Raw genomic sequence first — 10,144 nt, 5'->3', positions numbered from 1 at the left:
CTTAGATAATTTTTACTTTTTCGCTTTCAAGTGATATGATAAAAACCATAGAAGATTGCAGTAAATCTTAACATTATATCGCCTGTCATTTATGTTAACCCGCCCCGCTTCGCTGCGGTCATCCCGGTGCTGGCATATTGTAAAAGTGTCTGTAAAAATAAGCAAATCAATTAAAAAATTTTAAACAGAAGATTCAAGCTATTTTCCGCTGTATATCGCCTGTCATTTATGTTAACCCGCCGAGTGACACGGTCATGCGGGTTGCATATAAATACGTTTATTTTTACCTATGATGAACTAATAACAAAGGATTTGTACGTTATGGACACTTGAATGGTCAATTATCTCAAGACACTGGTAATTAAAAATTAAAGTGATATGATAAAAAACCATCTAGGGTTCAAATCCTAATAACCCCCCAAAAATGAAAGAAATTGGTTCAGCCGTATTAGCGTGATGAGCGGACAAAGGATTTTGTACGTTCTCTTTTATATATATAGATTAATTAATACACGAACCACAACTTTTTATTCAATTTATATTTCCTCTTTGTTTTTCAAATAATGATTTTACGAATAAATGTAATTATTGACTAATATGTTTGAAATGGCGAAATGGGTTTTTTACTCATGGAGAAAATTTTCTTAGAAAGTTTATTAGAAAGTTCTTAGAAAACTTTAAGATATGAATTATCAAGCAAAAATATTTAACATTGAAGGTTTGAAAGAGACATTGAAACTTGATTCGTATACACAAAGCTTCGGATGTAATAGAGGCACATGAATTCGCAGTTCGTATTCACATTCGCGTTCGCAGTCGCATTCGGATGCAATGGAGGCGCGGCCTTAGTGTCTAATCCATAATTTTCTGAGTTTATAAGATGAATAATGACACTCCAAATGCCTTTTAAGATCAAATTCATCTCCTTTCGATATAAGCTTGGTGTGAGATTGGGTGACATGTGGAAATAATCGAAAATAACCAATATTACTGTCCAGTGCATAATTTTCAAGGTCGCTGAGCTGAATAGTGGCACTCCAAATGTCGCTTAAGTTCAAATTCAATCCTGGCATGTCGAATGAAAGGTAAAATTTGAACAACTATTATTATTATTTTAAACTTCCTATATTTTATATTTCCGTTTGATTTTCTCGTATTTTTCCTAAATACTGTTTCTAGTTACTTCCTGCACTGAAATCTGCTTCGCTTTTTCTGCATATGAGACTCTATTCACACGAGTTCGGACAAAAGCTTAGCCACTCTCCCTGTAGCCAGGGTAAACAATGAAGTCTCGAACTATTCTTTCTGAGTGTTGCAAACCAATAAGCAGATACATAAAACCAGAATAACCATTTAAAATAGGGATAAAATACGTACAGGTAATTCAAAAAGTAATTTTGTCTCCTATTAATATAATAATAATAATAATAATAATAATAATAATAATACCTCATTTCCTAATACCTAATAATAATACCTCATAATAATACCCACTACTGTGCATTTGTGGTAATGCTCGGAAAACAGAATAGAAACTGGACCGCACGTTGGACCGATATTGTATTTTTACCCTTATGAATCGGGTTTGCCCGATTGAACCGTATGAATAGGGATGACCTGATAATCCCGTTTTTATGAAAACGAGCTTAGTCTGTCATTATTGTAAATGATGTGTTGTTTCACTTTATTATCATAACACAAATTGTTCTAATTATCATGTACGAACTCATAACGAGTCAGTAGTAAGTGCGTCACCCTGTCTCACTTTGGACTTTGACCTCGACCTTTGTGACATCATAGGCCAAAGGCCAATGACCTTGGCCCGGGTTCAATGACCTTGGCCCGGGGTCAATGACCTAGGGGTACATATGACCACCCCCTCTAAAATATGGCAGGGTACCATGGCCCACCCCTAAATTTTGGCAGGGGTACCTAGGACCACTCCCCTTAAATTTTGGAAATTGCCAAATCTAAAAATTTGGTATGGTAGCCTAGGACCATAGTATGTACCTCTATCAGTATTGGGGGTCTATGTCGTTCCCTTTCATGGGTAAAAGATAGTGATCAGCCAATCAGATTGCACAAAAGATAGTGATCAACCAATCAAATTGCATCAACAATAACTTTGCCAGTGTCAGATTACATCACCTTGTGACTAAATTTCAGTGTTGTAGCATGTATTCCCTTAAGACTATGAGTCATAAAATTTAATAAGGTTAGCTATCAGATTTCTAAAGTTCAAGGTCAAATCAATCACCACAAATGATCTTAGACTATGAGCTGTGACTAAAGTTCAAAGTATTGTTTCAAATTTCGCACTTTATGTTAAAGTTCTATTTATCACAATTCCCAAATTTAAAGAATACTTCTCTCGATATACCTAAGTCTTAGAATTAATCATATCATTATATGTTCAATAAGGTCAACAATGTCCGTCAATTGTTTACCTGAGTAGAACCAACTATTTTCTACAAGTGTGCACTCAAACTTAAGAAGTACCACAACAAAGGAAATGAATCCTTGTACACTACCTCATGAAGGTCAATCACGTGGTACATCGTATTGCTTACGTTTATATTTGGTCCATAGGCTTGAATAATCAAAACCAATGATGCAATTTCATTTGACAATTTTCAAATTATCCTACAAAGTTTAAATGTACCAATGTTCTGGACTCCTAATCCCATCATAGGTCAATAACTGATCACGTGATGATACTAATATTTGACAATGATTTACCCAATGAATGAGATAGTATCCAATTTTAAGAACAATTACCAATTATTGATATGACAGTAAGAAATGTACCCCTCCCAAAATTTAAGATTGGTACACAAATACACCTGTGTCTTATGAAAAAGTAATAAATCCTGTACTTATTCAATAATAAAGCCGGTCAATAACATTTAAATTTTGAATATTTGGCCATAAGAGGAACATCAACATCTACAATGGGTCCTAGAAAACGTTTACCGAATTTTGTTATTAGATAATTCCCAAATTTAAAAGGGAACATAAACATATAAAGGTAATAAACCTCTGTACATACCCATATAACGTGCTAAATACTTATCAAAGGGGTCAATAACCTCCGAAATTTGATTTTTGGTAGTTCTTTACAATTGAAAGGGAACGATGTGGACCATCCAAATTTATAGTGGCACCTATTGAAGACCTGTACTATGATACCAAATGCTTATATTAAACAATTTCTAAAACTGAGTGGATGAGCCAAGATACCTCCTCCCAATTTTTAAAGGGTGCATCAATGTACCCACGTCTTATAATAGGAAATGAACCTATATACATGACCATATAACCATATATGGTAATAAGACCGCGTCAAAGGGAATAAATTGGGCCAAAAACCAAACACGTGGTACAACATATTGCTTATGTCTATATTTTGGCAATTTTTTACCCATGAAAGGAAACAAGGTGGACCATCCAAATTTATCATGATACATGTCGAGGTCATGTACTATGATAGCGAATGCTTAAATTGGAAAATTTCTAAAATTTAAGGGGTTGGCCATGGTACCCCTCCAGGGTGCATCAATGTACCTATGGTTTATGATATGGAATGGAACCCTATACATGATCATATAACCATATAAGATAATAGGACCTCATCCAAGGGGATAAATTGGGCCAAAACCAGACACGTGGTTGTACTAAAATTTGGCAATTTTGTACCCATGAAAGGAAACGAGGTGGACCACCCAAATTTATAGTGATCTATATTAGGGTTCTCTACTATAATACCAAATGTTTAAATTGATCAATTTCCAAAATTTAAGGGGGCGGGCCAAAGTACCCCTCCAGGGTGCATCCAGGGTGCAATATACCCATGTCTTATAATAGGAAATGGACCAATATACATGACCATATAACCATATAAGGTAATAGGACCTCATCCAAGGGGATAAATTGAGCCAAAACCAAACACGTGGTTGTACTAAAATTTGGCAATTTCGTACCCATGAAAGGGAACGAGGTGAACCACCCAAATTTATAGTAATCTGTATTAGGGTCCTATACTATAATACCAAATATATAAAATGGGCAATTTCCAAAATTAAAGGGATGGGCCAAGTTACCCCTCCCAAAAATTTAAAGGGGTGCACAAATGTACCTACATGTCATGATAGGAAATGGACCCCTATGCACGACCATATAACCATATAAGGTAATAGGACCTCATCCAAGAGAATAAATTAGGTCAAAAACCAAACACGTGGTTGTACTAAATTTTGGCAATTTCCTACCCATGAAAGGGAACGAGGTGGACAACCCAAATTTATAGTAATATATATTAGGGTCCTATACTATTATACCAAATGTGTAAAATGGGCAATTTCTAAAATTTAAGGGGTGGGCTAAGGTACCCCTCCCAAATTTTTAAAGTTGTGCACAAATGCAACTATGTCTTATGATAGGGAATAGGCCCTATACATAACCATATAAGGTAATAGGACCTCATCGCAGAGGATAAATTGGGTTAAAACACCGAACACGTGGTACAACGTATTGCTTACGTTTATATTTTGGCAATTTTGTACCCCTAAAAGGGAACGAGGTGGACCAACCAAATTTATCATAATACATGTTAGGGTCCAGTACTATAATACCAAATGTTTAAATTGGGCAATTTCCAAAATTTAAGAGGTGGGCCAAAGTACCCTCCCAAATTTTTCAAGGGGTGCACAAATATACCCATATCTTATGAAAGGGAATGGAGCCTTTTATACGCCCATATAACCATATAGGGTAATAACACCTCATCAAAGGGGATAAATTAGGTCAAAAGCCCCCGAAATTTGAATTTTTGGCAATTTTTTACCCATGAAAGGGAACGACATAGACCCCCAATACTGACAGAGGTATATACTATGGTCCTAGGCTACCATACCAAATTTCTAGATTTGGCAATTTCCAAAATTTAAGGGGGTGGTCCTAGGTACCCCTGCCAAAATTTAGGGGGTGGGCCATGGAACCCTGAAAAAATTTTAGAGGGGGTGATCATATGTACCCCTAGGTCATTGACCCCGGGCCAAGATCATTGACCTTTGATCTATGACGTTACAAAGGTCGAGGTCAAAGTCCAAAGTGAGACAGGGTGACGCACTTACTACTGAGTCTATCGGTACAAACAGTACAATCAGGCCAAACTTGGGTCAAACGGGTTTATCAGGTCTAAGGATCGAGTAAACCAAACGTAATGGGTATCGGGCGGGTACAGTTTACCCGAAAAGTTCAAGCACTAATTATAGGTTAAAGTCAATACTTAAGATCTCTAATTGTTTGCATTCACTTTTTTCTTTTTTCTTTCTTTTTTTAGGTAGCCGACCAACGAACTTGCGGATACATAAATATAAATGCTCAAATCTAAATTATTGCATTATATTATTGCAATGAGCATCAACGTGATTTACTATTAGGAGTTAGCATTATTATTATTATTATTATTATTTGTTTATGTCCTTCATGCAACTTAGAATCAATCTCACATAAAGCACTATATCAGACCTGATTGAACATTATTTTGAAAATTCTCACATAAATAGATAAAATAAACAATTGGAACTTAACACTTCAAGAGTTCAAAACATGTCCTCGTTTTGGTTTTCCTCAGTTTCTGAGGACGATTGATCTATCTCGATGACAACATGATCTTTGTCTCCATCAAAAATATTTTGCAAGACATGATAACTTTGTTCAATGTCCTGGGAAAACTTTATTATTATTATTATTATTATTATTATTATTATTATTATTATTATTATTATTATTATTATTATTATTATTATTCGACAGGCCATCTGTCTATAATGACAATTTAAAACTTTATTTTTTTTTAAAAAAAAGGAATGATTAAAAAGCATTCTATTAAGTACCTAAATCCTCATATGTATTAATGTATGCAGGTTATTATCTGAGTAATAAAGCTATCATTATTAATTTCCTGTGTATAGTATCCTAATTTGTAATTTGTCCAGTTTTTATATACGTGACGAATCACATTAGGAAAAACTGATCAATTATATATTGACCTGTCTAACTATATCTTAAAGTTAGAAATAATATACTTACAAGCAGAGCAGATAAACAGGCAGAATCTTTATTAAGCCTATTACTAATATTACATGTTATTATTAGCAATAATAATAATGATAACTAAATTCCTAGCGAAACAGCCTTTAGAAGGCCTGGACTTATGACATTCATTTCTGTGGGGTAATGTGTTTAGAGGTCTGCATGGGCTCGGGTTACTATGATAACCGTAATGGGGTTAGCCATACTGAGAGCTTTATACAGTTCTACCTGAGTTGGAGCGGCAAAGCCGAAATCTATTTACAATGAAGGATTTATGGTGAGGACAAGTAAACCGTTAGATCTTGACCTTCGAGGAAAAAATTGGTTATGTTTTGTCGCGAGCTATATTGACTAATATGTTTGAAAAAGCATAAACTGGTTTTTTACTAATGGGGAAAATTTTCTTAGAAAGTTGGTTGATTTTGCAATCTCTAATTTTATTTAGTTAACTTATTTTAAAGTGAAAATAGCGGTTACCACAGAAGCATAATAATAACAGGAGCGACATTCGCTCTATTTTGCACCCAAAGGAAATTAATAGATATTATTATTATTATTATTATTGTTATTATTATTATTATTATTATTATTATTATTATTATTATTATTATTATTATTATTATTATTATTATTATTATTATTATTATTATTATTATTGCTCTGAAAACTTTAAGATATGAATTTTCAAGCAAAAATATTTCACATTGAAGGTTTGAAAGGGATATTACAACTTGATTCGCATTCACAAAACTTCGGATGTAGTAGAGGCACATGAATTCGCAGTTCGCATTCGCGTTCGCAGTCGCAGTCGGCCTAAATCTCATTCTGTAAGAGTTTGCGCCAATGCAACGAAACAAAAGACATTCATTTCCTTTTGTGATAATCGATATAGTTTTTACAATTGCGGTGTTCCCCTTTGCGTTGCCTTTTATCCTCAAAATTTGTGAATAATGATGCGGAATGGAACTCTTTGTTGAAATCATTCGAATTCGGAACTCTTCATAGGTGCTTGCAATTCACAGATGGTGGATGAAAGCTATTAGTTGCAGTGCAAATAATTTATTTGTGTGTGGATTTTTACATATTCGCAATCTTATTCTATTCCAGTGAATTCGTCTCTTTTAATTCATCATAGAGGTTTCTTCTTGGGCATTGGTGGTATTTGACATTCATTGTAGGCTTTTTGTTTGAGAGAACTGGCAACATCGTTCCAGGCGCAGAAACAAGTCTGGTCTTGTACGTTATTCTAATTACGTTTGGAGCAGCGTTGCTAATATGTGTGTAATTGCACAAAATGTGTGCAATTTTGGCCTCTTTGTGCATTTTGTGTGTAATGCCAATCTGTGTGCATTTTGTGTGTAATTTGGGCACAATTAAAACTTATGATCATTGATGACTTTTACGAAGTTCCTTTCATTCAAATATTCATTATTTCCACCTTTTCTCTGAAAATTGCCTTGTAAAAACTACGAGCTCCAACGCCTGACTTCAGGCCAGCGCAATAAAACCACATAGACCATAACAAGTTATTTACTATTATTTTTAATCTCTTGTTATTTTCTCTACAGTATGATAAAACGTATCTTGCTTCCTTGATACCTCACTTCTTGTTTTTCAGAGGCGGGTGTCATGAAATCCCCAAGCAAAGATGCTTTGTTCAAGCAAGCAATGTGAATGAATGTTGACCATCAATGTTGGCCAAAACATGAGGCGGAGGTGGTAAGAAGTCTTGTCTTCTCATCACTTGTGAAGAAAATGCCATTTTGCAAACAGATGAGCGACAGAGTAGAAGATGTCCAATTAAAAACATTAAGTAGGTTGAAAGACTTTCCAAGATATACGTGGGTGCACATCAATGGCGGGCCATATTAGCCTATATGTTTTCAGGGAAGTCTCGATATACTTTAAGTTAAAATATTTTATGAACATTGTCATACAGGCCTGTGCTGGGAGAAAGTAAAATATAAAATATAACGGTACTATACTGAACTATACTATACTGTACTATACTATACTGTACTATACTATACTGTACTATACTATACGGTACTATACTATACTGAAAGTAAAATATATCGGTACTATACTAACACGACTGTTTTAACGCAAGAGAAACTCGTTCAAACCCGGGTTCAAGCTAAAAATCTTGTGAGTGCGCCGCACCCACAAGATTATGCGGGTGCCGGAGCGCTGGAGCACCCACGTAGTCGGCGCGCGTGGTTGAAAGGAAAATAAAAGTGACAATGAGCGGGAAGGTTACGGTTTTACAATAATAATAATAATAATAATAATAACAGTAAAACAAGCGCTGAATCCCTTAACAATGGCTGGTCAATGTACACTCATATCCAAAATGATTGTCGCATATCTATAACGGTCGTGTTGTGCGAATATAATTGGATAATGAACTCGCAAGGTACTTCTAATACTGTTAGTATGTGTATAATCGGGAAATGTATATTTGTGCTATATTTCATAGAAAAAAAATATAAATACGAAAATTAGAATGAGTACATCAAAATGTTGCTAAATGAAGAAGAAAATTTTTTTTCGTTATATTGTTCTTATTTACAGATCTTTTGACATGATATTTTCCACATACATTTCTCTGCCGATTATACACAAGGTAAGAGTGTTAAATGTACCCTGCGATATCATTATCCAAATATCGCACAACAAGCCTGTTATAGATATGCGACAATCATTTTGGACTAGACATAATATACATATAGATAGGTAGTTATGCATTGTGTAATGTTGTGTGCACTGTCTTCCAGCTTGTGTGTAAAATTGTGCAATTTGGACGGAAGGTGTGTGTAATTTTGCTTGTCGTGTCTGGCAACACTGGTTTGGAGTTCGGCAGTGGCTATGCTAGTGGGTGCCTCGTGTCTGGTTGTGCTCCGTGAGGAAGATAGTTAAATGGGCCTTGCTATACACCTACACTACACTTACACTTTCTGTTACATTTACACGTACATACATCCCCTTCTTTTTTATACGCTTTCCTTTTTCATTTTATACTTCCCACTTACCCTTATTTTTTGCCCTGTTCATCTTGGTTTTCGCCCTCTTTTCCTGTCTGAACTTCTTTCCCGATTTTGACCTTTCCCTGACTTTGATTATTTTCCTGATTTGTTTCCATTTTTCCCGATTATGTCCTGTATTTTATTCTATTTTGCTTTTGCATCCTAAATCATCTGGTTGAGGTAATCGTTTGACTATTTAGCACTTGTAGCACATATGACTGGTGAGCTGGTGCACCTACGTATTTGACTGATAATAGTCATTAGACAAGACAAGACAATTACGTTTTTTGTAAACGTTACTGAAGTGGCTAAAACCTAAGTGGAGGTTCGATAGTGGCTGTGCTAGTGAGTGCTTCGTTGTGGTAGTGCTCCGTGATGAAGGAGGTTAAGTGGGCCCTGTGATACACTTACACTTTCTGTTTCATTTACACGTACATTCATTCCCTTCTTTTTTACACTCTTTCTAATTTTCTTTTCTTTTCATTTTATACTTTCCACTTTCTTCTACTTTTTTGCCCTGTTCATTTGGCTTTTTGCCCTGTTTTCCTGTCTGAATTCCTTTCCCGATTTTGACCTTTTTCCTGATTTTGGCTTTTTCCCGATTGTGTCCTGTATTTTAGGCTAGTTTTAGACGGAAGCATTTATCGTAACATTTCTCGTAGCAAAAATCGTATCATCGATATCCTACCGTGTAAAGTAGCAAATGCTATAGCATTTCCCATGCCATGGCATATCCTATGGCATTTCTTGTCGATAGAACCTGCTCTATTTCGTAAGCATTTTCCCCAGCATTTCTGCTCCGATTGCAGCTCCGTGGTGTGTTAAGAGCCAGCGGGAGTCAAGTGACCTTGACAAATCGAAGATATCGCAGTGCAAAGTGTTTCCTTATTTTGGCAACAGATGGGGTTGTTGCTGAAATGCCGTCAAAGCAAATGGCACCCCTCCTTTTCCTTCGTTTTCCCCTGCATGTGGTCAAAGTTGGACAGCGCAGGAGGGGGATGGTTACGGATGTAAATGGGACA

The sequence above is a fragment of the Thermobia domestica genome, chromosome 8, assembly GCF_964235325.1.
Source record: "Thermobia domestica chromosome 8, izTheDome1.hap1.1, whole genome shotgun sequence".
Taxonomy (NCBI): Eukaryota; Metazoa; Arthropoda; class Insecta; order Zygentoma; family Lepismatidae; genus Thermobia; species Thermobia domestica.
The sequence above is the reverse complement of the archived record's forward strand: the minus strand, read 5'-3'. Positions refer to the sequence as shown.